Source organism: Apteryx mantelli, chromosome 18 (assembly GCF_036417845.1).
Source record: "Apteryx mantelli isolate bAptMan1 chromosome 18, bAptMan1.hap1, whole genome shotgun sequence".
Taxonomy (NCBI): domain Eukaryota; kingdom Metazoa; phylum Chordata; class Aves; order Apterygiformes; family Apterygidae; genus Apteryx; species Apteryx mantelli.
In genome coordinates, this window is record NC_089995.1 from 6,810,910 (window position 1) to 6,836,916 (window position 26,007).

Here is a 26,007-nt window from a genome sequence, read left to right on the forward strand (position 1 = left end):
GGGACAGATCCTGCCAGCATCAGCTTGCATGGTTGTGCAATGAGCTCTTCAGTGGCCAAAGTGAATGTGCCTCATGATAAAGTAGCAACTAACTCCCGTCTCAGCTGGACTCTCTTGTTTCTCATTGCTACACGGCACTGCACTCAGGCGTGTGTGTGTGTGTGTGTGCGCGTAGTGCAATGGATGACAATTTGCTGGCCTGGAAAGGGACCAAGCGCTTGTCTCCTGGGTAAGCTGGGCTGCACGTTAAGTGGAGACTTTCATTATTCACCAGCCAGTCAAAATGATTTTGCTATTGACAGAGGCTTCATTAAGTCAGCCATTCCATTCTTTGAAAACACGGACAAAACAGAGAAAGAGTGGTGGCAGGCAGGGGGGGAAATTCCATTTCTTCCTAAATTGAGTGGAAACATCTTCAGGAAAATTAAAGAAAAACCTGAGAGGAGGACAAGAGCAAAAGAAATAACTGTAGCCAAAGCCACTTTCCTTTTTCTTTTTCAATCTCCCTTCCAACATGCTCCTGGTAAAATCATTACAAAGGCCGTTTATTTTTAAAATTGAAAGATTGGGGAGAGTCATAATGAGATATTATGTGTAAAAGTTGCACATAAATTTCCTTCTGTCATATTTTGGGCTCGCCTAACGCATCCCTTTGGCAGGCCTGAGGGAAGCTGATCGCTTTAGTATAGATTGTGTGTGCTTCAATAATATTGCCCAAGGACAGAGCTACTGGGTGGCTGAGTTGGCTACATGCTGATTTAAAAATTAGCTGGGCTTTTATTGGCCACACTAAATTGTTCTTAAAAAAAAAAAAAAAAAGAAAGTTTTATACCAGAACGACAGAACGAGGAAGCATGATTGGAACAAGACTCTCCTCTCCTTTTTATTTCAGGGAGTGCAATTTGTACTTACTGGAGAGTTTTTTGTTCCTACTTACCCTTATGGGGAGCCGTGGAAGAAAGGAGATGTGACTGTGATGTGTAATGCAGAGAAAACATCTTAGGCTGAGTATTGGTCCCTGGAGGGTGGCTCTGTACAGATCTCAAGGACATGGAGTTTGACAGTACAGCGTTAGACTACACCTTGGTCTCAGTATCAGGATGACAAGCTTTGTTTTCCTGTTTTAAGCTTAAGGACAGGGGATGTCATAAATTTATTACAGAAGGGTGCTAAAATGTTTTTGTTACAGTGTTCATGATTAGGACAGTTTGAAACTTACTGTAATATGTGCAACCTGGGATCTGTTTCCCTTCTCTGAGTCCTGGGCTTGTTCCAAAGGCCACGGGAAGTCATTGGTGGTTTTGTCTGCCGAAAAGAAGAAGGAGCATAGCCAACAGACCAAGGGAAGTTCTTACCCTTTTTACTTAGCGCTGATGAGGCTTGCCCTCAAATACAGTGTCCACATGCAATATCAGTACAGTGTTTTGGCCCACAAGGGAGGTGTGGAGAAAGTGGACAGGGTTCAGTGGAGGGCTACCCGGGTGGTCAGGTACTGAGAGTACGTGACCAGTGAGCCTAGGTCAAGGCTGAGCTTGTTTACTCTGGCAAAGAGGAGGCCGTGATAAGGGAAAAACAGCTAAAATTGTGAACACTGACACTCCCTGAGCCCTGATTAAGATTTTCTTTGTACTTTGTATTTTGTCTTCATTGTCCCCATCTCTCTGTTTCTGACATTTTCCAAGGTCTCATCTGAGTGAGAGATCTCCGCAGTCGCCAGGAGCTGGGGCATTTCCTTTTCCTTCCTTTCTTGGTCATCCAGGAGGACAAAGACCATCCAAGTGCATAAGAATGAAAAGTAATTCATAACAGTTTTTGCTGATATGCTTAATTTAGAGCTTTAGAGTCCAAGTCCTAGCCACATCTGCTCTGTACTTCATTATGGGGCACTTGACCTATTTACTTGCTTTTTGACCCAGAAAATGAAAAAAGAAATGTAAGATGGAAAAGACATGACCAAAATGAGAGGTTTAAATAAATAACTTTTTGTGTGGGAGAAGGCCAAATTCACTGTAACTGTAAACACGGTTTTTTGAAATGAGCCAGATCTGAATACCCTTATATTTTGGGCAAATTTGAGTGGATCTGAGCTTTGCATCTAGGCTGTGCCTCAGTCCCATGCCAAATGAAAACTTGAATAGGAACTTGGAAAGCCAATAATTTAGCTCAATTGGTTCAGATAATCATCCTCTGAACCAAACCTCCCAAGCTCGTCCTATTGAGAGTTATATTTAATTAAATTAAGTTTTCACTCTTCTTTGCCGATAGCTTCATCTCTGGGTAGCAGCCTTGGGCGAGGTTGAAAGTGAAACTTGCTTCCTTTGCTTCAAGGCAGCTTTGTCTAAAATTGACTGCAGAATCAAAAGCACCATGTGCAGCTATTAAAACACTCTCACCACAAGCTGCTCTGCCAGCATTTCTGAATACCCAGTTCCTACAGGTAACCCAGTGTGCTTTCATCTTGGGTGAATTGTAAAAGGAGGCATCGGGGTTTATTAAAGAGTTTGTGTTGCTAACGTGTCATACATCATGCCATTAATTAAGAGAAATTCCTTTTTCCCCAGTTGGGTGGCTACATCATGCTGCCAGCGTGTATATATTATCCACGTCTCCCCACCCCGGCCTAACCCAAGCGCTGCATGACTGATTGTACCCGAGGGAACCTCCGGCCTCTTCAGGTAATTCAATTGCTGAGTCTCCAAAACCGAGGAATTAAAGAAACCTCCGCACTGGGCTCTGCTCCCCTTGTAATTAGTGCCAGAGCGCGCGGGGCGAAGCGGGGTGCGGCAGGGCCATGTGTTCCCAATCAGGGCCCACACAATGCAAATGTTTTCTTTCTGGGACGATCCGAAGAAACCTCAGGGGGATTTGGGGCTTTTATATATATGTAGATGTAATAATAATAATTATCCTCATTAGAAAGCGAGCTCCAAAGCTCTGTGACATGCTCTAAAATTGGTGGGAGAGCCGGCTGATGCTCTGAACGATAACCACCCACGCGTGACCTCTCGCGTGGCTCCGTATGCGCGGAGCAGGCGAGCGACGAGGCACCACGGGCAGCGGATTTCTGGCAGATCCTGGCCCTGCCCAGGGCGGTTTTGTGCAAGGCGAGAGGCTGAATTCACCTTGCTTCAGCTAGGGCCGGACGTTTAAGAAGGGAAACTCCTGTGTCCTTCCTTCTTCCCGCTGTGTGCAGTACATAGAAGCCAGTTGCTTTTATAACACTTATGTGTCCTTCTTGGATCATACAGTCGTGGAGGATTTGGTTTATCCAGGGTGGTCAGAAGAGCAGCACGCAGTCACCAAACGCATCCCCCAGCTTTCTGTTCTCCTCCCCAGCACTTCCCCTCTGAAGTCCCAGGGCTGAGCGGTCCGTGATGCTGTGTGAGCCCCCAATTTTATGGAGGGTACCAGGATTCTCCCTCAGATGGGGCTGAGGGGATAATTAGAGCTCTTCAGAAATTTCGTTATTAATAAGCTTTTGGTTGGAAAATGCCAATTCTGTGAAACAAACCTTTTCAGACTAAAGGAAACTATTTGTCACATCAAAGAGGGGCAAACACTGGAATAACCGCTGGCCTTGGGGTAAAGGAGATCTGTGTTCAGGTCCCAGCTCCAGTGAAAGTGCAAATTACTTGTATGTGAAAAACAGTCCTATATAAGAGTGGAGAATGATTATACACTCACCCAGTACAGGGGCAAACAGTAAGGAAATGGCTTCAGAGAGCTCCTCCGTGTTTAAGCAGAGGGTCCTGACTAGCCGATGCTTTGCTGCTGCTGGGAGGCGAAGGAGGCGAAGGCGCCTTGGCCTCTCCATCGGCGCGGGGGCATCCCCACGTCTGGGGACTCGTCGTGTGGCAGAATGAGCCTTTTTGAAATGGCACGATTGAAAAACCAGTGCGGGGAGGGGTGGCCACGGGCCCGGAGAAGAGCCGTGGCTGAAGCGCAGCGGCGGCGCCGGGATGTGCGGCCGGGGCAGGAGCACGGGTGTCCTCCCCGCTGCACCACTGCCTCAAGGGCGCGAATTCACTAGACTGGCAGGAGAAGTGAGGGCTGAGGACAGAAAGCTAAAGGTTTCTCTGCTGCACAAAGCTGCACATGTTTTAGGGAGTCCTCAGGAAAGGGCTCGTGGTCCTGGCGAGTGAGGCGGCGATGCCCTACAGAAGTGTTTTTCTCTGGTCACTGCACGTCCTGGGCTGGGAATACTGTTTGGGAAGCAAGTTGGGTTTCGACCCTCTGTGAATTAGAGCATATAAAAAAAAATAACCAGAGGAGGCAACCATCTTGAAACGAAGCAACGTGCTTCATTAAGCTGGCTGGGCGCACTCCTTGATCTATATGTGAAAAAAGAGCTTTTTGATAAAGAATTTTGCTGCCGGTCACGAAGTTGGTTTCACTGCATGATTGCTGCTTTAGTGAAATCTATCCAGTTTCTCTGGGAAAGGCTGGCTTTGATGAATACTGAGATTTGAAGGAATTCTGGAAAAAATTACTGAAATGGGACTTTTCAACATTTTCATAAAGACAGCTTTGTTTCTCATTTGAAAGTGATTTTATGGTTTGAAATTTGAATGGTGTGTTTTTAGATAGGAAAAAGGCAAATGCTGACACAGTAATGTTTCATCTTTCTCAACATCTTTATTGACTTGTTATCACTATTATTAGCATTTTTCTTTACAATTATTATTGCAAAAGGAAAATATTTGATATCATTCCTTTTTCTTTTTTTCCAAATCTGTGGTGAGAGAAATGATTTTGAAATTTCAAGCAGTCTCACATGTAGGAAAATCTTTTTCCTCCTGTTGCAAGTATCGCTTACTTTAAGGAACATGGGTGGCATCTAACATTGTTTTTACATTTGGCTGAATTTCCTCTGTTTTAAGATTTTTAGTTTGCATTAAAAAGAAATTAAAAAAAAAAAAAAAAGTCCATATAGTGGCCACTGAGGAATGGTGCTACTGGCAAACTTTGCTAGAAGCTGCTGATCCAGGAAACTGAATGGAGGAAACCTGCTACTAGAAACTCAATCTCAAGAAAAGTCCAGAAATGGGAAGGGTGTGTAGAGCCCCATGAGCCGCTATTGCCAGGTCCTGAGCATTGATATACCAGGTGGGAGATAAAATTGGGAAATGAATGTCAAGGTTCGGGGACGCTGTATCAGAGAAAACAGTCACTAGTAGTTAGCAGGATGAGTGTACCAAGACAGGTAATATGAATATGGTTGCTGTTCTGGTTTTATGTGTGTATAGCACTTGATGCATGACTCCTTGGCAGCATGACTTCTCCCAACGAGGTGGATTTCCATAGGAACCAACTCTGAGACCTGGTGGAATATTTGAGCTTCCTTTCTTGGGGAGGGATATTTTTCAGCAACAACAAAAAAAATCTGCTTACGTATCATATAGTCACACAATAGGTGTTGTTCTTTTGTTGATTTGAGTTCATGTCGGTGCTGTATTTCCAGGAAGACTGTAGGCTGGGCTAACCCACCATGAGATCAAACAACAAGCTTCCCCCAGCCCCGGCCCCCCCAGTTCTGTTTACTAGAAACATTTAAACTAGTGAAATACAGGATGTCTGTTCATTCTGTCTAAACTTTAATGTAGGCTTCTGTATATGGGGAAAATGTCTTCTGAGCTAAAATCAAAAATGAGTGAACTGTGGAAACCCTTTGGCTTCTCTTTGTAAACTTCTCCCAGATAAAAACGGATTCATTTTTAGTAATGACCTCTTCTTTCTGTGTTTCATTTTCAGGTACTGTTTCTGATCTGTTGCCAGGTCATCAGCTCACTAGCGTGAGAGTTTCCTTATCATGTTTAGGAAGCAAAGGACAGACCTGAAATGACATACGTTAGCTGCACTTTCCCCTTTTAGGAAGCTCTTCACGCTAAGCCTGTTTTGATGCATGTATATTTTTGCTTTAGATTTTAGTCAGAAACAGAACTCAGTAACTTGAATTTACTGAACATCTCAAGCAATGGACAGGTTCTCGGTTTGGTGCTGATATTTGCATCTGTGTCCATTGTATTGCTTCAAGACCAAATTGTAATTCATACCTGAAAACCCCTTTGGTATGCACAGTGCTAGCTATAAAGTCTTTACAATAAAGCCTGAATGCTTGGATTAGTCTGACATCTTTAAACTTGGATTCAAAATCTTCTGAGTTGCATTTTCAAGGACATAAAAAATGAGGCATTTCATACACGCAACTATATTTTCAAAAGTGTATGTGCATTTGACTGCCCCATTTTGTGAGGACTTTTGCAGGAAGGGCTGTACAGATGGCCAGACCTGCAGTGAATAGACACTTTGGGAACATATTAACTGCTATTGAGCATGTGGGTTAGGTGCACTTTTTGTGTGTGCAATTAACCACTCCAGAAATTTGACGACAAAGGAATCATTATGTTCCTGAAAATGTTTTTTATATAAATATTGTCCTTTCTGGTTCAGTAGTGTATTATTCTCATTCCTTTTGTACGGCCATAAAACTATCCCTGTTCTTGCTTTTCTGAATTGGTGTAACTGGCATGTGGAATGCAACAGCTGGTTAACTCTGCAATGATCCAAGAGCAGCAGAAGACAAGGAGTGCGGAGGGGCCTGGTTTCTTGTGCCAAGTGTAGAACTAAGCAGCTGCCCTGTATTTTCAGACGAACCAAAATGTTTTGTTAACTGTTTCGGTGCCAAGGGAGGTCCAAGGTATATATAGTGGGATATGGTTGCTGGACTCCAGGGTTGCTTGGCTTCAAGAAGTTCAGTGAGTCTCCTTTCATTGCAAGTGGTGGCTGAGAGCATCTAGGACAAATGCCACTGTCGCAGGAGGGAAGCTTGTAGAACAATTTCCCGTCAAATTTGTTTTTTCTCTACGACATTAAGCATGCCTGTATGTGCAAAAATCTCCCCCTAGAAGAACACTGAAGACTGTAAAGTAAAAATACTCAAAAGTTGGGAAATACCACTGGAGAAATGTGCTTTCTGATAGTCTTTAATTATATAAAATAATAGACTCATAAAAGCATAGGGGTAGAAGAGACCTTAACATGTCATCTAGTTTTCCCTGCCTCAAGGCTGGATCAGCTCTATCATTTTGCAATTGTCTAACCTGTTTGGTATTATCTCAAGTCCTCAAGATCACATGCTGATTTTTTTTTCAAAGGAAGTGTGGCTTTTTGGGATTCTAGGGAGATTTCATTAAACCTGTCCAGAACTGAAGATCTGCATCTTATTATAAAGATAGAATGGAGGATTAGGAAACTAATGTTAATTAAAAGAAAACTGAGATTCCTGTGTTTAGAGTGAGAGTATCAAAAGTGATACTGAGAAGAGAGCGTTATATTCTTCAAAGGAAATCCAGTGGAGGCTGCCTGGAGTGATTGTGTTCAGAGACATGAGTATCAAGGGGAGATGTGAATCTCATACCATAAGAACAGCACATTTACACCCAACACTCGTCCTGCTTCGCCGCTAAGTGGATGCTGTGGCCAGGCTAGAAAGAGGCTAATGAGTCCTAAGACATTGTATGCTGTGTGTACTCATGTGCAGATAAAAGAGGTGATGTGGGGAAAGTGCAGTTGTAATCTCAGAAGGAGGTTCTGTAGGAAGTGAAAAAGATGCACTGCAAATATTCGTGCTCTAGGAAAGGAACAAGGTCTTTAGACTGTGAAGTGCCAGAAACAAGGCCACAGTTAAGGTGCTGGAGAGTCAACTTGTGTTGCCTGTGGGCATGGGATAGATACTGCCCTCTTGGTGACTGTTCTCAACAGGTAGAAAAGCTGGGGCAGGAGTCCATGGTGGGACACAGCACTGAAGCCATGAGTAGTGTGGAGCACGAGCCTGTACAGTGGCTGAACTCAAGAAATTCAGGAGGAAATTAGGTGGGTCTTACAAGGTCTGTTTGGGTTGTGAGATACATTGTGTATAACTTAGGATGTCTGTGGGGCTGGGTGCTGACAGCAAGCTCTACCGAGCTCAAAGATTGCAGTTGGGAAGGAAACATTTGCTTGCAGTATGATGCGAGGAAAGGGGACAGCTTTCACCCCTGTGGGCATGAGCAGGGAATTCACCTTCTAAGAGCTTGAAGCGCCTAGTTTCAAGCAGAGTATCTGCATTCATCTCCCAAGCTTAGCTGTGCACACTCTGATGTGCAGGGCAAGGCCTGATGAATTCTAGATAAAGCCAAGGCAACTAGAGAGTGACCTAATTGTAATGTTAAGTGTCTGTGCTTTATGTTTGTTCTATTCATAACCCCCTCTTCAAACTCAGCTTTGAGTTTAACTGGCTAAATGAACCTTTCTTACTGATAAGTCTCTGTGGTTTAAGGGGTGGAGAGGGAATTAATCAGGGTGAGACTAACAAACAGTGAACTCCTTCTGGGAAGGCACTGAATCTCATTACAGAGATACTCCTGTCTTGAGGAATATGTACCCAGGAATATGCTTAGGGAAACCAGGGGGTGGAGAGCATTTGCAGCCAGACTGGAATGGGTCACTGTGGGGGCTAGCGAGGCCAAGTGCCAAGTCTGGGAAACGTTACCTTCTGGGAGACATGTGCCAGCAGAAAAGACAGCAGATAGTAGAGGAATGCTCTGAGTGAACCAAAGCGTAATGTCAGTGCTCAGCGCGTGGGCTGTGGGTGAGAGCACTGCCAAGAGCAGCAGGGAGGGCAGAGCAGTGTGCGGCCGGTGGGACCCCAGGCTGCTTTGCTTTGCAGAAGTTGCAAAGCACACAGTGAATGCAGCAGTGGGCTGCAGGAGGTGGAAAGCTGATCTCCTGGTGGAGGCTGTCCTGGAGAACTGGAACCTGACCTGCGTCTGCCATGGAGTGCCGAAATGGGGCAGAGCAGGTTGTCTGATCATAGCTTTCCTGTGGCATCAGGCACTGTGGGCTCCCAGCTTTCTAGGGGTCTAACAGGCGTGCTGTGGTCTGAGTGGCAGCAGTGCTGAGTAACTTCATCTGCTTGAAAGCGCCGGAGCAGGCTCGCAAACCTAGGAAGTGCTGTAAAATGTTAACTCTGAAAACAGTGTGTCCCTGTTATCTCGTTGGGCATGCTGAACTCATGGCAACTTCTTATCCTAGTCTTTGTGTCTCTGGACCTCATCTTTACACAGCCTCATCAGAGTGCTCTGAAGAGACATCTGTAGATGTTTTTGAAGCACTTGGATTCTGTAGTGATGAGCGCTATTGAAAAATCTCTTAGGAAATGAATAATTCTGTACTTGAAGAAGGGTTTGAAAGGTGTGCTGTATAAAATGCATGAAGCACTGTGTTTAGGCACAGGAACATAGAATATGGAGTAGCTGCTCATTCTCAGAGCATCATCTAGCCTGTATCTTGAAAAAGTTGAGAGGGCTTTGGAGAAAAATAGTGTAGGATCACTTAATGAAAGGCTGTGTCACCGCGCATATGCGTTAGTGGCCCAGAGTGCTGCTTCTCCCTTTTTGCTCCCTCCTGTGAGCCCAGCTGGGATGTCTCATCTCCTGCCACTCCTCCCACAAGCTCCTCTTGGAAGGGCAACCTGCTGAACTTCCCCCTCTTTCCCCCCAGCCCCTAACTGAAAACTGTGGGAGGAAAAGAATCGTAACTGGGAAAAGTGAAGCAGTGGCTACAGAGGTTGGGGAAGGCACAGGGATTGGAAAGGTGGAGTTGCTGACAGAGGAGCTCTGCGTTGGGGAGGGACAGACCTCCCACTATAGCCGATGGTGACCTGGGCAGACACACTTAGTGTAAGATACTGTGCAAACATAGAGTAGCCTGAACCTGTGTTCAGAAATAGATTCAGATGAAAAAGATAGTGCTACAGCTCAAAGATAGTGATATTTATCTGGCAGCCCTCCCAGTTTCCAGTAGCCTGCAGTTCAGAAACTTTCTGAGCTGGATGTTGAGTGTACATCCTTGTGTTGAATGATAGGCCTTTCTTTCTTGACCTTTGTCTAATCACTAAGTAGTAAATACTTTCATCATCTGTAATGTCCTTTGCAATTAAGTTATTAATTTAACAAGGTGCGGTACGCGAGTGCATCCTTTTCTTTGTTTTGTATCTTATGCCTTCTCATTTTTTGGTGCCGCCTATTTCTTTTGTAGGAGGAAACAGCAAGGAAGCATTTCCTGGGTAAAATGGAAATGTAGCTGGGGAGTGTAGAGCAGGAATATAACTGGTGAGAAGTGTTGGAGGGCAGGAATTGGCAGATTTTGCTTTATCAAAGAGCCAGATCCATTTTTGCAATGAGGTGGGGAGAGCTGATGACATCACGGCACCCCAGACAGCACACTGCAGAAATGCAGGAAGCAGAAATCAGAGATGAAAAAATACGAAGAATAGCCTCAAAACCCCCAAATACATTCTCTCTCATGCTCTCTTTAATTCATGATTTTTGGGTCTGACTTCTCACTTTCTGATCTGTTGAAGATGGCTATACCGAGATCCACAATATACCTTCCTATTTGGTCTGTTGCAAAGTTTTACTTATCAGCTAGAGGTCCTGTGGCAAAAATCCAGGCCCGAGTCTGTCTGGAAGTTGTGTTGAATAGTGGAGCATTCCGGTGTAGTTCAGAAAATGGGCATCAGATTTTGCCATTGTTTCCTTGCAACACTCAGGACTTATTGACAGGAGCAGCTTGTGCCTAGTCAAAGGAATCAACAAGAGAGCCAAAGCTGATACAGTCTTGACATAATTAGGAAAAAGAAATTCCCCCAAAGGGCCATAACATTAACTAAAAAAGCTAGTGGAGGGCCTACTTAGTCTCTCATATTCAGCTCTTAATTTGTGTTAGGTCAGGAGATATGACTCCAAAAGAACCCTGATCTTACAAACATTGGGAAATCTTGGAAATTTCCAAAAGTTGGTGTTGGGGTCTATGTTGAAAGCTGCAAGAACTGTGTATTCAAACACACCAGTTCTGCATCACTCAAGTCTCACATCTCCATTATCCTTTGAGAAACAAAAGTCTTTTCTTCTTGTATCCCCTGAGAATTTAAACTCCTTTCTCATCTCCTGACCCACCAAAATTACTTTCTTAAGTAGCACTCAATGTCACAGCTTCAAGAAAAAGTAGTTAAGTATGTGTTTAGCTTTACTCATGCTGAGAAGCTTCTCTGAGGATTTTGCTACCATATACTTAAGGTTAAGCACAAACTGAGCATTACCAAACTAGGGGAGTCAGCATAGGTTTGGATAAACTTAAATAATTAGCTTCAAAGTTTTGGTGAGTCGTCAGGTGTTTGTTTGTTAGAACTTGGCCCTCCAACTGAACAGCAACTCCACCATCCCCCAAAGTAGGGAGGACTTACTGCATGCAAATCAGGTTCTGACTCTGAATACGGTATATTGCTTATATTTTAAAAATCTGGCGGGTAGATGTGCTAGTCTTTTATACAGTCTGAGTTTTGGATATTCAGTGCAAATGTGTCTATGTTACGTACCGCTAAGTTATTTTATGACATGGCTTCAGGAAAAAGAGGGGGAAAATGATACTTGAAACATACTTTTTTTAAAGCAAATTTTAGTTTTAAGAAAACACAGATAAATTATGGGTCGATTCTCCTTCAGCCATTATTTACTAGACATTTTTAGAGATTATCTATTTATTTATTGCCCTCCGAGACTACTAGAGAGGAAGGAAAATGCAGTTAGTCCATCACTTCCCTGGATAAAGAGAGATGCAAACTCTTAATAAAGTATCGATGGCACCCCAAGGGGACAAAAAGAGATTTGCATCCCAGTGGCCTGGCTGACAGACCACATAAGTTACTGCAGCAGCAGCTAGGTCCTGTCAGTGAAGGAGGAGCATGATGAGAGAAGAGGGAGCAAAACATGATTTGTACTAGCATGCAGTGAACAAGCTAAGCTGTGTAAAAATGAATACATGAAATTAAAAGGATTAATGGGGCAAGTTAGTGCAGGGTAGCAGGGAAAGTCCCCTGTCTAGGCCATTCTGCCAGGTTCCACCCAGCCAGGTTATTTTTTTAAACCTTCTTTCTATTGTGAGTGAAATTTCATCTGGAGAGCACCTCATGAAGAAAATTCAATTCCTCCCCTCATCTCCACCTGGATAAGCTCTTGGAGCTCTTAAAATTTAGATTTTGTTTAAAAAAATCATAGCTGTTTTTACTAAAGCCTGAAATGTTGGCTTGGTACAAGGAAGGCTAATGTCATGTTAGCAATCAAAAATAATGCAGTGAGTTCATTTGCATTGAATATTCCTCTTAACCTCATGTTCTAAATCACTGTTAAACAGCTATGCTGCTTCACGCCAGAGCTGGCTGCATTTCAGGAGTGAGTAGAATAGTTTCTACTTATACCGCAAAGGCCTTTGAAATCACTTGTGATAAAGATGTATAGATGTAAGGTTTTTATGATTTAAATCAGAAAGCAGGGCCTAAATATTTTTTACAATAACATTTTGCCATGCAGTGCAGACTGTGCTTTTCAAGCCTGTCTACTCCCACCTCTGAAGTTAAACAAAGCTATGTATAAATATGCAGCATTTGCCCCACTCGGTGGTTGGGGTTTTTTTTACTACAATACCTGGTTTTCATCTTGCAAAAGGCAATTACAACATTCACAAGATGACAGTCATTTTATGCAACAGAAGGCTGACTAATTGAGGAAAAGGGATGATATTTGGGAATGAAAAACAAAGCTGTGACATGTAAAATTACATATAAAGTGGGGCTTGTTTCCTCATAAAATTCTCAACAAGTGAACTCCAGATGTCAGCATTTAAACACTGTCAGGTATTACTTGTATTACTGTAGCATCTACAGGCCCATGGGGAAATCACAGGTGTTGCGCTCCCAACCTGAGGGGCAGGTTATGCATGGAAGACCTTATGGCTTTTGGTGGGCAAGTTAGAAAAAGTGAAGAAAAGGAAATGTTGGCACTATTTTATTTCAATTTCTTTCTCCCTTTAAAAATAACTGCAACAAGTTACTGCTGACGTAGATTAATCAGAATTTAAGATGATACAGTGACTGGCTGTGAGGAGAAAGAAAAAAAAGTTACCCAAACCCAAAGAAACTCAGAAGTCCTCTACAGGTACAGTAATGATCCACTCATATCAACCTAAGCTTTCAACTGAGTGTGTAATTAGAGTCGAGAATAGGCCTGGGCAGCTTCTGTGGTCGACTGTTGCTGCTTCTTGGTAGATGCGAGCTATGTGGATAGATAGGTCTATGCCTTGGTACTGCTGTGGTCACACAGTTGGCTTCTAGGCAGGAGGAACACTTCTGTATGGTGGTGTCCTTCACCAGATCAGTCGTATTCAGTCCTGAACAAGTTATTTTTGACTGTACCTTTAAAGGTGAAACGGCTTCTCTGTTTGTCTGTGGGAGAAGTGGGAAGAGGCAGTTCAAGACAGCTGCCACTACACTGGCTCTGGCAAGCACGTTCTGATCTTTTCACAGAAGTTTTTGCATGTATTTCTCCTGGTTTGTTGTTTTTCTTCATCTAGAAGGAAACTTAAGTCAGTTTTGGAGGTCATATTGCTCTTTCGGTATTTGAAACAGACCAGTTTGTATCTACTAACGGAGATTTATTGATCGTACCTAACAGCTTGAGGGTTTACAAGTCATTCCCTATATTCCTGGAGTCGTGTCCCAGGAGACATTAGCATGAAATCTTGGATTGATTCACTGGGAATGTTACCTTTTTTCTATTTGATCTGACAGGGTTTTATTCAGTAAGGCAAGACCTTCCTCCCCTGCTCGCCACTGTCTTGCTCCATGGTCATGCTGCCTGGGGGAGCACACACAACCCAGGCCCTACATGTGGCTACTGGAAAACAGGGGAGCCAGCAGTAATCCCTTGTTTTCCTCAGAAGAGAATGCTCTGTCTGAATGTAAAAATGTATCCATAAATCCATCAAATTATCAAATATAGTAAATGCTAACACCAAGCCTTTCTGCTAAGGAGAGTTAAGCCTAAGCGGGCCTTGGCCAAAAGGGTAATGTGAGTCAGAGATGGAAAAACAAAGAATTGTACTTCAAAAATAATGTTTTGCTTAGACTGTTGAATTGTGGTCAAGGGAATGAAACAGGGGACAGGGCTGTTGCTAGGAGTTTCACTGTGACAGGGCATATGTGTGTAGGAACATCTGGTATGTTTGGTCCTAACACTCCAGGTCTTTTACCATATCCTGCCCAGCACCGCTGAAGTAAACCAGGTGTAAGTGGTTTCGACAGAACAGCCAAAACCACATCTTACTCTGAGAAACCGTGTCTTGAACATGAAGGCTTTGTTCTCTAGGGCCAGAGCTCCTCTTTCCGCACTGGTAGTCCGTGAACGTGTTTACAGAGGCCAGCAGCCCAAAGGAATTGAATTCGGGATCTTGAAAGCTTCAGCCTTTGCAAAATAAACCTTCAAAGGAGATTCAGAACTATCAGCAACAAAATACTTTCTATTCTCATCCATGGCAGCCCCCTCCATTCCTGTCTCATGTTTATTTAACAATTTAAAAAATAAATCCATTGCTTTGAGCTCAGGGGATTGATATTTTTAAGGTCTGTGGGTGTTTTTTTTTTCTCCATGTACACTTCCCATAATATTCTATATTTTCTTTTTCTTTTTGTTATTTTACTTTAACCATCATTTGCTCTTGTTGGCAATTACAACTCTTGCTTTTTCCTTATGTTGGTAATACGATAGGTGAGGTGAGGAAATGCTGATGACAAAAGGTCCTATACTCCTCTCCTTACTCTACCTGAGTGGTCCAAATTGTTGCCTCTCTCCCACATGGGACGTTTGGCCTAAAATAGATCCAGAAGGACATATTTTGAAATATCAGTGCTAATACTGTTTCTGCAGTGTCTGTTCCCTGTGCTGTTAATGCTGAAAGCGATGTGAGCCTTCCAAAGAGCATAGTCAGGAGGCTGTTTGAGTTATGTTAAAAAAAAATAAAACCCAAATTCCTGGGATTGCCTTAGTTGTCCCCCAAACTGGACAACCACGAGAGCTAATCTGAACTCTTTGCTCTAGATTACTGTTGTGAGTTTAGCTCCTTGCTTGGTTACTGGATAGTTCAGGAGCCAAACCATGTATGGAGCAGACGTAACATTTCAGAAGAAAATAGAAGGATTTTTTCACTGCATCCACATCGTTGCATTTGATGATTATTGTGTGATGAGACTGACTGCCTATATCACATCATGTTGTTTCTGTTCCCTTCTTGTGTGGCCAAAACATTTCAAACAAGGAAAACAAAAGCAAACCACCAAAACAATTAAAAACAAACAAAAAAAACCATAATGACTTTCTTATGCATATTTTAAAGGGAATTCAAGCCTGCTTTTCTATCTCCTCTCTAGCAAATAATATTATTTCTTCTATAAGCATTTTCTTTTTTTTTCTGATGAATATATAATAGAAAAGATCTTGCTTCACCTGGGTTTGTTTCCGTTCCCATGAATGCTAAGTCAGTCATACACACCAGACCAGAGTGCCTTAAAAGTGGGAGCCAACAGAAAGAAATTAGCCAATTCATGTATTATCTAACTGGTTCTGATGTTCAGATGCTGGGTCAGGCTGCACTGGAAATGGTTCTCAGCAGCTGTCCAGCCTTATGAAAACAGAGAGAATAAAGCTTTCAGCCATCTCATCTTCAGGGCTTAACTCACTTTTCTCATTCAATAAAAAGTAACTGCTGGTCATGTGTTCATCATCTAGCTCTGTGCTTGCTCTGTGTAGGATTTCAATCTGTAACCTTCCCACTAGGAAAAGCTTCTCTACTTGAGAGCATCTTCTCTAGCTCCGAGTATCATCTCCTGTTAGCGCTCCTGCAGAACCTTAGCCAAGGTGGCAGGTTTCACAGGGAGACAAGGTGATGGGGAAAGACCACATCCTACCAACTATCTTAATGTTAAACCCACTCATCCCGTATTGGATCAGGACTCAAAGGCCTCCAATGGAGAATTAGCAAGTACCCAACAGCCAGAGGTGGATAACTATTTTAAGGAGATGATGTCTATTGGGTCAGTTAATGGGGGGCTAGTAACATCTGAAGCACTAGTATGCAAGGACACGTGAGGACTCATCAAAAGACTAACCAATACCCCTGTACACAAGACAGTGCTGTAGTGTGAACGCATGCCTGGCAGACACTCATTCAAGGTGTTTGCTCACAGCAGGAGAGAGCACTGCATGCCTGGATGGTGACAAACTTTACCCCTGCTGGCCTGCCAGGGAATGGCCCATGCCACAGGGCCTTTTCTGATCTGTTCTTCAGAGTTCCCTCCAGTTTTGATGGTCTGACAGTAAGAGGACTCACACAGAAACTCTGCGACTTTACTTTTCTCATCATGACTACTTTATCAGGACTGCAAGGCAAGACAAGACTGCCTGACAGGAAAAAAAAAACATGTTAGAAACATGTGAGGGGAAAAAAAGGAGGAAGAAGCTCTACTCATCAGTGTTGTTCTTATTGCTTATATTCCCCTTCTCCACCTCCTTGAAAACAGCTTCACACAAAAAGCGTGCAAGTCTGCCTAGTGAGGAGGAGACATCATGCACCTTGTGGCTGAACGTGTGGTTAGAAGGCTTCTCGCTACAGTACGTCTGCCGGTCTCCTGCAGGGCTAAATGTATCACACAGGGCAACTGATTTTCGAACCAGTTCAGCATGCCATTGCTTGTGCAAAACACGTGTCCAGCCACCAGGCTTGCATAAATTGGCTGTAAATAGTTAATTAAATGCATTTGTACCCCACCACCTGATTTGCATGCAGAATTGTCAAAACAGCGTGCTAAGATTAGACACAATGTACTCTCCGAACACAATTGTGCGACTGAAACAGTCTGAAAATCTGGCGCATTGAGTTAAATTTTCACATTGTGCCTTCTTGTGTAATAACAATAATCTCCTCTGCCTTGGAGTATAATCGCAATAAAGAGCTTTTTGTGATTCATTCAGTGTTTATTCACTCAGTAAACAGCCCTTTATTGCTTTTTATACTACAAAGCAAATGAGATTATTGCTTAAATTGTCCGGTAGCGACTAGCTTCTGTCCTCTGGCTTGCTTGTTCAGTTTGTTTTTGTGTTGTGGTTTTGGAAAAGAAAACTTGTTTAAAATTAGCTCCCCAATAAATCACAGTAACAATGAAGTGAGAGTTTCTGCAGTGTGACAGATTTGTAGCTTTTTATGTTTGTAATGATGATGATATGTTTTCTTGCTTATTTGTTCCCTTCTGCCTTTATTCTGCCAAACTCTGAAGTCTGCTGCAGTGAAGAAAGTTCTAAGATGCTGGAAGCTGGGACGGGGGAACTTGGATTCCTTGCCCTTGGCTTGCACAGCTGCCTCTGTGCTGTTCCGCAGGATGGAAAGGTACAGGAAACGAGCAAAGAAAGGCGAAGGGCAGGAGTCCAGTGCTCCCAGTTGAGAGGCCTCACCTATAGTTCCAGTTCTGCCCTGCTCCTAAAAGCTTGAGCAATTTCCTTTGCTTGTCCATGCCTATACAATAAGGCTGGTGATGTTACCTCCCTTGAAAAGTGCCCCAAGCTCTTTGGATTGTAAGAAATTATTTTCAGTACTCAGTGAATCTTCACATGGTTCCCAAGAACAGCTCTTCTTATAACATCGCTCCAAGAAGGTGCACGCCAAAGGAGCTCCACAGGCCCCAAAATACCAGGATTGTGAACACCATAGTGTTCATCAGATGGAGAACAGCAAATCAGCTGTAGCCAGCATTTGTTCATTCAGCCCTTTCCTGAGCATGCAAATGGGACAGTCCATAATTACTCCTCGCCATAAGCCTACGTGGTGTATTCACCAAAAGAACGGGAAAGAATATTTCTCTCTTTCAGGCAGTAACGCATTAATGGCATTTCTTATTTCAGCGTTGCCAACTTTCAGACGTTAGCAAAGCATTTCACTGATAATTATTGATCTTCTGTATTTATAGAAAGCTAGTACCTAGTACAATTCAATATTCAGGACATGCCAATTTTCTACGAATACCTGAAAATGACTTGGTCATTCTCCATTTCTGTAATTGCCTTCATATTCCTAGGGCATGAATTGCATTCTTTAAAATCCACCTAGAAATGGAATGTAGATGAAAAACTATGCCTAAATTTCTTTCTTCTTGCTAAAGCCAGGCATGTTGTTTTCAATTTGGGCACCTCAAGTATTACTTAACTTCTGACTTCATTTACCTATGTCTAGTGTCAGTTTCCACACTCAAACAGATACTTTAAATTAATTGATCAAAAATCACAAATTGGAATTCTCAGTGTGTTAAATATGCAATTTGTTGTGTATTTTCTCTAATGGAAAATATATTCTCTACAGGAATCTTTGCGCTTAGCTAGTCTTGACAGCTTTTGAGTGACCAAATTTCTTCTTCAGGAGGAAGGAGAACCTGATCTACTTGTGTCTAGTCTAGTGCCAAGGGATAATTTAACATGTGAGCTACTGCCTACCACGTGCCCATCGTTCCTCACTGTGGTCACCAGGTAGCTTGCTTGCTCCAGAGGCTGAGCTCACTCTTGTGTGGTCATCTGGGTATCTCCTAGCACTTGAAAGCAGGAGCAAGCCCTGGACTGCCATGATAGTATGGTTTTGACAAGGAGCCCTCCAGAGATTCCTCTTTGAGAGCCTACAATATAAAAGCTATCCTAGTCTTGGGCAAAAATTCATTAAACAACCCATATTTCTGTGGTGCAAAAGTAATTAATTTTCAACCACTGCATATCATCAGCTATATGTACCTTAAAGGGGAGATTTTCAGACCCAGTATTGACAATTAAGCAATGTCTTTCCTTTGGAAGGGAAAGGAAGGTAAATATCAAATTGTCAGGGAGGCCTTCAAACATCTCCCCTTAGTTAATCTCATGCCAGTAATCCTTGCAGAGCTGATGGCTCGGAGCAGGCATCTGGACTTCCAGGTTTGCTTTGAAAGTGCATTGGAAATAACCTGCCCACCGGCAGGAGGTGTGTGCACTGCCACCCCATGGCCTGCGCCTTCCAAGGAGCTTTCTGGAGGACACTCCTGCCAATTTTGGCACTGGCTCCATGGATATGACATGTTTGGTTTCACTGTGTAGGAATATACTGTACTTCATGGTTTCCCTGCATAAGGAACATGTTGAGTGCACGGCCTCAGCTATGATTAGCTTTTCGTTTCACAGGACAACAGTGATTTATGAAGCATATTTTCATGTGGTAACCAGAAGACGTTTCTGTTTAATGATTGGACAGTGTACTTTCCTTCATCAAACCTGCTCCAAAAAATCTTTTATTGTTTAAGAATACATTCTCACAGGAGATCTGTTACTTTAACCACATTGCATTTTAAAGGGGCTCTGCTGCGGTTCGCTGAAGCTTTCAGGTTGCTGTATGAGGCGTGCGGTTTGTTGGAGCAAGGTGAGGAAATGTGAGCTTACGGCCAACGTGCCAAACAGGAACTTGCGAGTGTTGCTTCAATTGGCAGCTCTGGCGCTGGGTCTCTGAGCGCCCTTGGGCAGGTCACGTCACCTCGCGGTACGTCAGCGCGGGAGAACCATCCTTTCCATTTTCCTTTCCAGTCCCTTGGCCCGTTTCATTTCTCTTGACTGCAGACGGAGGTGCCGACTCTCACTGTGGACTTGTTGGGTGCCCGGCGCGAGGAGGGCGTGCAGACCCTGCTGTCACAAGAAATATTAATTAATCACTGGTTTAGAAAAGAGATCTCTGCAGACAGGCTCTGTGGGCCCGCAGTACAGCCCTGGCTTTTTGAACGCAGCCCATGGACATGATTAACAGAACTGCCTCAAATCATCCCAACTTTCTCACTGTTAAACAGCAGCTACAGCTCCTTCTCTTTTTGATTTTCTTTTCTTATTCTTTTTATTTTTTTTTAACCTGGCAGCCTTAGTCAATAAGCCATAAGCGCCTAGCTAAGAAGAACTGCTGTCATCAGACAAAAAGGCCTCCAAGTCCACATCCCTAACAACCTATTTTAATAACAAGAGCAATAACGGGATTTATTATGCATGCGGCTTTCTGCAATCATTTCTGAAGAGAAAATTAGTTTGAAGCCTCGGGCGACAGTTGAACTCTCAGAGGCGCCTAAAATAAAATAAGGAGGGGGGAAGCGGGGGGTGGGGGGGGCTGAAAAAATAATAACTGGGGGGAAAAAAAAGTGCGATGGGAAAAGTTATTGGAGCGAGCGTGGTGGTAAACTTCGTGACTTGCTCTCGTCCTCCAGAGGGAAGAGCGCGTTGGCGCTCGGCTCCAGCAGGCTCGGCCGCTGCGGCCACCGTGGGGCCCAGGCGGATCGCGGCCTCGCGGGGCTTGCGTGGCCACACTGCCCCGACCGTCGGCTTTACTGAGCCGTTGGAGCGGCCGCGAATGCCAGGGGGATCCGTGCTCGGCCGTGAATCTCAACGCCGCGGCTAGGGAGTTGAAAACAAAAGAGAGGAGGGGAAAAAGGAGGACAAGGGATGGATGCTGGCGCGGCCTGGCTGCGAGGGGGCACGAGGGCGGGGGGCTGCCCGCGGGGCTGCCGGCGTCCCTGGGGCCGGGGAGGACATGGGCCAGGCGGCACCAAGGACCCTCCGCTGCGTCGGTGCAGGGCGGGAGCAGGCCGTAAATCGGCTCCTCACGGAGCCCCGGGGCCCCGCCGAGTTTCTGCCCCCGCAGCCAGGCCCTTCCTCCTGAGCGGCCTGGAAGGGCCGAGGCGACCAGCCGCTTGGACCCGGGATGGGCTGTGGAGCAGTCGGAGGCGCCAAGCGGCCTTCGCAAGCCCGGCGGCCGGGGCAGCGCCTGGGAAGGCCCCGCGGCTCATGGCGGCGCCCGGCCGGCCCCCGACGGTGTCCCTGTTGGACGGCCGCCACGCGGGTGCCCACGGTGGCTGCTGCTGCTGCCCCTTGGCCGCTGCGTTCCCCGCTTCTCCCTGCCCCACGCTGCCGCCGCGGGCGCCCGCTCGGCAGAGGAGCGGTGCCGGAGGCCCTGCAGCACGTGCTGCGCTTTCCAAAACACAAGCAAAATCAAGGGAAAGGCGTGCACGTGTGGAGGGAGCCTCTGCGCGTGCCTGTGCGTGCCCGTCGCAGAAGGACAAAGCCAGTGACTCTCGTGCATGCAGGACTGAGTGCTGGGGGTTTTATTTGATTTTTTGATTCCCCCCCCCCCCCCCCGAGGCAATGCATGAACTTAATTGCTGGAAATACTGCAGACCCAGCTGACTGAGACCAAGAATCTCAAACCTGCTATTAGATGCTCCTCACTTTCTGGGCTCTGGTTTGAGGACACGTTACTTACTCCAAATCTGAAGTTTGAGGCCGCCCCTTTTGAAATGTGAGGGGTGGCCAAAGCAAATAACGTGGTTATTGTTCAAAAAGTCATCATACCATAAAAGTATATGATCACTTAAAGGCAGCATCAGAGAACAGGGTCTTCTGCTGGCTTCGTCCAGGCCCTTGGCTAACCAAGTAATTCCATAGTGATATTTATGGCTTGTATATAAAAAAGAAAATGGTCTGGAATCCTGTGGCTGTTTGGGACCCGCGTCTTTAATGTCTAACTGCTTATTCATTCTAAAAAGTGGGATTTAATAAGACAGCTATTGTATGTTATTTAAATACCAATTGATTATTAAAAGCATATATATTTATAACTACAAATTATAAAGTACTTGGGAAAGTGCAGCCAATCAAATCAGTGGACTGGCTGAGGAATATCCTTTTCTACCCTCTCATTTTATATATAGAAAAGAGGTTGACTTATGCAGCGGGAATAAAACTAACTTAACAGCCTTTATGGGTCATTTCTTTCTTTGATGAATCCTTGTAACTCCCTTTAATGGTAATAGGACCTTTGCTTTCCAACTGAGCTGAAAATAAACAGACCTCGCTGTCGGGGGTCCTATTGCCTTTTGGGGAGCTCTGAGCAAGGTTAAGCAGAGGCAGATGAAATGTTCTCTACTTTAATAAAGCATGCCTAAAATATTTCTGAATATGATCCTCTTTCCATACTTCCTGATGAATACTACCTAGAGAGTCCTTGCATTTGTACTGATGCCTGCTACAGAGATGGTCCCTCTTTGGACTGATGTATTAGCAAGTCACTACTCTTTTTACAGTAGCAAAGTCCCAGTCCTTGGTAGTCAGACCAGAAGGTTATCTTCTTTAGATTATTTGCACAGCAGTCCTTAAAGATTTTTCTGTCTTTCTCTCATACATACATTGCTGGTCTTCTTTGGTGGCTTTCCCATCTGAGAGAATAAGGACATGCTGAAAGCTATAAGTAATGAGGAAAGTTCATCCTGTCTCTCTTTTTCCTTCTTTTTCCTTTTTTTTCCCTGGTTCTCTCTCTTTTTTTTTTCCTCTGGGTAAAATTATATGATTAATGAAGGCTTGAAAAAAAAAGGTAGCTCTTTCCTGACTCCTTTTCCACATGCAAAGTGCAGCTGCCTATGCAGATACAGGTTCTGCTGCTCAAACAAGCTTTCACAGCACAGCAGGCCTGATGTGCAGCCAAAAAAAGAGAAGATCTGGTATCGTATTTATGTGTCTGTTTAGGGGAATTAACCCAAAACAAAGTGATAGCCTGAAAAAGAAGGCAGTAAGAGAACGGAGAGGAAATTTGTTATTTAAGAAAAAAAAGGAATCCTACTAAGATATACTCACAAATAAATGAAAACCACTTTAAAATCCTGTAACCTGATGGCTTTATGACCTAACTGTGCAAAGGAGAATGGTTTGCTTTTTCTTCACGATTCTCACTGATGTCTGAGGGTCACACACTGAGGTGTCATATCACCAGTAGGTATCAATCGGCAAGACTCCCTTGAAATCAATGTTACTACGTTAATTTGCACAAGATCCAGGTCCAGAAAAACAGAAACATCCCAGGGTGATGTGTTAAAGCCAGGGAAAGCACTAGACCTTAGTGCACCAAAGCGCTTTTCTTTCCACAGGTCTCTCATTTTCAAAGTATTCCTTTAACTTAGTGAACTTATTTTCTAAAACGTGTTCTGATTCACTGTTGAAAAATACTTGCAATTAACACATGTTGATTCCATCAGTGTTTTATTGTATTTTTTTCCCTCAGTGTAGTGAAAAAAATCCATTCCTAAACACGACAAGATCTTTGGAAAGATCTTCATTATATTTCGATAGCAATCTTGACTTAGTTGAAGGAAAACACTTCTGTTTATTAATTAACAGGAATTTGCTTAAGTTAGTTCAACTGAACAAACAGTTTGTTTTGCCACATGAGGCCAAATACTTTGAATTTTCATTTGTTGTGGGGTGAAGCCCTGCTGTTACTGAATCAAATGCTATAAATCTGACTTAGAGCAAAAGCAATACTAGGCCAAGCCTTGCAGTTTTTATAGAGACCTCTGTATCTGTCCAAGTTTTTATAAGATACCCATTTGCACTAGCGTCTGAGCTCCAAATGAATCATTTATTATGAATACATTGCCTGATAGATCTCCTTTTCTGTGTCCACAACCAGCTAATGAAATAAATCTGTTATTTTCTTGCTGTTTGCTCAAGAGTTCATGCTAACAAATTTCAATCTTGCAAACCATTTCCTACAAGGTGTTGCTGTTTATAAAGCGTAATATGAGATTGGTAATATAGATCATTAATATCATTTCCCACCTGTGTCACTGCACAGAACTTATTATGTGTTAGAAGGAAGGATCTGAAGGGCCTGAGAAAGAGGCAAGGAGGGCAGGATGGGTGCATACAGCACCCTCAGGCCACGTGGCTATGCTGGCCACCACTGAGGTCTTTCCTCAGGTCTATTTTTTCTTAGAGTGAGATGAGTATCTTGGCGCAAAAACTAGTCCTGCTTGTCAACCCAGCATTTGCCCTTGTAGTCAACAGAAAGTGCTTGCTGCCTCAGTCCACAATGATTTGATTGTTTTGACCTCATTTTGGTGAGAAAGGATAGTGTAAGAACATGCTGGAGAAGAGGCCGGCTGGTCATCATGCTACTCTTGGGGTAGTCCTGACAGGTCCCCAGAAAGAACTGGTTCCCATCATGCTGGAAAGCAGAGCCCTAATCTCAGAGGAGTTGAGGCCCCAGACGCAGCGTGAACTTCACCTGTGTGCAGGTTTGGAATGCGAATGTGATTTGGATCTTACCTCTTTCACAGATTCGCTTCCCCTGCATCCGCCTGGGCTGAACTTCAGCAGGGCAAAATTTAGAGCAGGAAATGAATTTTCTAATTGATCTCATTTGAAACTTGAGTGAGAAAAAGGATCTAAAATGATTTATTTTGTACCTCCACAAGTATCAAGATTGTATTGCGCGGGGCTCTGTACAGACACAACAATCAGAGAGACGGTTGATGTTCAACTTATTTGCAAGCTAGCCAAGGCCACCTGACTACTGGAGTAGACATTCAGATGTGCACTTTTGGACAGCTAACCTGCACTTAGATACCATTTACACTTATTAATAGCATCAAAGTGACATCCAGTACAGTAACTCTGGAGGATTATGTGAAGTGAAGGGTGAAATAATAACTTCACCAAAAGGCAAACACTGAGGCATTCCCTTTTGTGTATTGAACATTCCTGTAGGCTCTGAGCTTGCTCTTTTCAGACAATGCTTTCTTGGCTGGCTGGATTATTGTATATCACCTCTCTAACCTGCTGTATTAATTTCCATTGACTGTGAAAAGAACTTGTCAAATAAAGAGGGAAAAGGGGCGGGAGGAAGTCTTTTAATCCATAAGGAACAGTTCTTAAAAGCACCTTGTTGTGTAGTAGCTGCACACAAGTGAAGAATTTGTCAAGAATACAGGGCTGCTGCTAATTGTCTGAATAAATTACAGCATTGGAGCCTGGAAGCCACAAATCATGTCATTGTAGCACTAAGCCATTCCTTTATGGAATTGGTCTTTTACAACCTGGAAAAAAACTTTTGAGACGACTGCCCTGCAGGAAAAATTAGAAAGTGTGTGTGTGTATGTACGTGTATGTGTGTGTGGGGGTGAACAGGGTTGCTCTGTAGTCTCTAAGCAGCTGTCTCTGAGAACAGGGCTCCCAATCTGGTTGAGTTTTGTGCTGATACCAGCCAAGTCATGTAAAACAGCAAGACCACAGGTGAAGTCCTTTAACAGGCAGGAGAAATGAGCAAGATGAAGGGAAAATTTTCAGCTGAGTGAGGGTGGCCGGTGGTCACTTCTGCAGACTGACTCCAGGTCATTCCTCTTCGGACCACTAGGGCAAGTCGGCCCCAAGAAAAAATACTAATTGTGTAACGAAGCACACAGCACAGATTTATGTGACATTCATTTTACTGCAGAGGACTCGCACAAAGCACTATTGATTATTTTATCCTTTAAGATGTCGTTTTTCACCAGCATGCAGCAACAGGTACTTGTCATCCTTGTCATGCAGGCACTTGTCCACTCTGACTTTCCCCACCAGTTTTAAATACCGTACAAGGAAGAGGAATACAGGATTTCTTGCATTTTTTTCTGAAGTATTTGGTTCTAGACTGTGGGCTGAGTCCTGTGCTCACAGCTGTCATTTGAAAGGCTCCTACTGAGTTCAGCAGTCTTTGGATGGAGGCAAGTTCATGTGTAGTAATCTAGTGTGGCACACTTTTTAAAGGGGAGTTTAGCCCTGTGTAGAGAAAGACTCTTCAAGATAATTCCCAGCTCATACTGTGAACTAGACAATAAAGTGAAAAGAGCTCACTGGAATTTCCTTAAGGCAACCTGAAGCTGTGCTCCAGCTCTTTCCCAGTTTATTAGCAGTGTTTGGCAAAGTACTTCAGGCTTCTTTGCAGACCACAGTAATTGGTTAGCAGACACTAGAGGACAAGCTGCCTGATAAAATTCAGAGTCTGCAACGAGGCAGACAGGCATGATAACACAGCAATAAATCACAGCTGTTAGGGTATATTCCCCGGACAACTGGCAGAGAGGTTTCAGTCAGAAGTCAAGAGGAACCTGTAGCTGTGTGTCATGCTCCCCTTCACGTTCGAATCTCAGTCTGGATCCTCTCCAGCTGCCAGGTCAAACACAGCATTGAGGCCCACTCTAAAGGGGAGGTAACCACAGGTGAGATGCCAGGC

General features: G+C 43.9%; 1 protein-coding gene across 14 annotated transcripts in view; it reads left to right on the forward strand.

Moving 5' to 3' along the window:
* Nucleotides 1-26,007, forward strand: part of LOC106488315 (uncharacterized) — a 242,407-nt gene that overhangs the window by 86,221 nt on the left and 130,179 nt on the right. For 11 of the 14 annotated variants that reach the window (XM_067308033.1, XM_067308029.1, XM_067308032.1 and 8 more), the window contains 2 exons: nt 1,683-1,795; nt 2,562-2,675. The gene's annotated coding sequence lies outside the window, so the exon portion shown is untranslated. Of the gene's footprint in view, nt 1-1,682; nt 1,796-2,561; nt 2,676-5,751; nt 6,216-17,200; nt 17,281-19,834; nt 19,956-26,007 lie in introns of those variants that run through there. The other 3 variants (XM_067308031.1, XM_067308028.1, XM_067308030.1) reach the window with 3 other exon arrangements.